This window comes from Herpailurus yagouaroundi, unplaced genomic scaffold, assembly GCF_014898765.1.
Source record: "Herpailurus yagouaroundi ecotype Mexico unplaced genomic scaffold, PumYag 185, whole genome shotgun sequence".
Classification (NCBI taxonomy): domain Eukaryota; kingdom Metazoa; phylum Chordata; class Mammalia; order Carnivora; family Felidae; genus Herpailurus; species Herpailurus yagouaroundi.
Window position 1 is genome coordinate 547,612 of NW_024412416.1, and position 2,423 is coordinate 550,034.

A 2,423-nucleotide genomic window follows, 5' to 3' on the forward strand; every position below is an offset into this window, starting at 1 on the left:
TTGTTCGTGGAAAAGCAGCACGGGAGAGCGGCCGTGAGACAGTGTGCAGGGCCAGTGGCCTGGGAGAGGTCTGGGGGGGGGGGGGGGGCGTCGAGAGCGTGTTGGGGTTGGTCCTGGAGGCTCCGGCCACTTCCCCAGGGACTCTGCTGAGATGTTGTGGCCACTTGGCCCCTCAAGGGGATTCGGGGTGAGGCTGAGCACTCCCCACTCCCCGCACAGGGCCACATTCTGGGCCTGGACAGGGCACTTCGCTCCCTAGACTCTGCAGGCCCGGTGCCTGGCTCTGTGGCTTTCAAGGGGCCCACGAAGTGTCTGTAGCCGAGGACAAATATACCCGAGCTCCAAAACCCAAGAGGAGCAAAATCCAAATTAATAAACACTTCATTAGATGTCTACAAAGCGTTACATTATGTCAGCATCACAGTAACCATAAAAACGTCACTCCTGGGGCGCCTGGTCGGCTTGGCCGGTGGAGCGAGCCATTGTTGATCTTGGGGTCGTGAGTTTGAGCCCCGGGTTCAACCATGTGTAGGCTGGATTTCTCTCACTCGCCAGGGTGCCCACACAGACACCACCGTCGCCAAGAAATTGTTCGTCAAACATAAACTAAAATGGATTCCTCACGGTCAGACAACATCAAGATCACAATTATAAAAATTCCTTCAAAGGTTTTCAGAGCAAAGTTTATCATAGGACGTGGGGCATTTGAACATGTTCGCTGCAGTGTGGGGTGTGGCCCCGCACAAGGAACAGGGCACCACTGCTCCCCCACGGGTGACGTGGGAGGGAGTGGAGGCTCTGGTGCGGGACGGTCACGCTTGGCGGGTCACAGAGGCCGACCCGGGTCGGGTCCCGTCTGTCCGGCTGGGGGCTCAGCCCTGTTCCTGGGAGCTCAGCCCTGTTCCGGGGAGGGGGCCTTCCTCATGCTTCGCAGAACTCTGTCTCTGCCACAGGCCACGGCCGCCCCACATTTGCAGAATTGGCCCACGGGGCTGAGGACAGTGGCTGTCCCCTGCTCTTCCCTGTGCCGCCTGCAGCCACGCGGATCTAGTAGGATCCAGCACTCCCAGCTGGTCCCTTTCCCATAGGATTTCCCGGTCGCGTCCCACACTGCCGCCTCACCCTGCAAGCCCATTAGTCACTGCCCCTCTCACCCATAGGGCGAAGCCCAGATGGAACTTGGTTCCCCGACTCCACAGTGTGGCCCATCCCACTCCTGCTCTCGCCTCCCCCATGCTGGCTGGTCTGCTGCAGGACTGCCCTCTCAGACGCTGCTTAGGACAGTCGTGTTCACTATACAATGATAGTAATGACAGCTGGGACCTATGGAGGGCCTACTATGTGCTAGGCACGTGCTGAGCACTTTGCTGTGCATTTCTCCTGTAACCCTCACAAGGACAGTACTACGAACTGTATTATCCCCATTCCTTGGGTGAAGAAGCTGAGACTCAGAGAGGTTAAGTAACTTGCCCAAGGTCACACCTCTGGTTAGTAGCAGAGCTAGAAGACGGATCCCATCAGTCTGGCTCCAGAGATCACCCTCAACACCTGTGTTTTGTGCTCAAAGAGAACCCAGGGCATGAAGGTGGGGGCCACGCCGGGCAGATCCTTGGGGTGGGGGCGGGGGGCGCCCACCAAAGCTATGTCCCGCGACAGTGAAGGTAGGGGGCATGTCTGGCTGGCTGAGCTCTCTCTTCCCGGAAACTGGTGGTGCCCTGCCCATCTCAGAAGGCTCAGCTTTCCGCCTTTTACTGAGTCTGTTAACGGACCTGTGTAAAAAAACGCGGAAGGAAGACGGCGCGGTATTTGCTTTGAGTTGGCTCTTTCAGAAACTCGGCTATTACCTTCTTCTTTCAGCGGAAGTGCACTTGGCACACGTGCTCCACTGGTCTCAGGTGCACGACAGTGACCCGCCGGTGTCGCTGCTACATCAGCACCGACTGTTCCCTGAGCTGCACCTGGAAGCCTGGACACCCCCATCCCCGCCCCCCTCCGGCGAGCGCCAGATTCTTCTCTGCTCCGACGTTGTGTCTCTGTGTGTTTTTCAGTTTGTACACGAGGGCCTTGGGTCCACGTTGTCGCCACCGGCAGGGTCTCGTCGTTTCTCACGCTTCCTCTCTTCTGGCGGCGGCCGGTCTGCACGGTCGTGGCCTCTGCCGGGCCGCCCCGCCCTCCGCGACCGTTCCCCAGGCACGGCCCCCCCCCCCCCCAACTCCCGCCGTCGGCCGCCTCCCCGCACCCCGGCCCCTCCCGCAGGTGCTGCGGGCCCCGGGCGAATGGCGCGCACAGGCGGCCCGGGGCAGGTGCCGCGGCCCTCGTGCCCCCGCGCAAGACGCGAGCTCCCCACAGGGCCGGGTCGGGGACCGCCACGCTCGCTGGGGCCGGGACGGAGTCGGCGGGGGCGGCGGGGGCGGCGAACTACA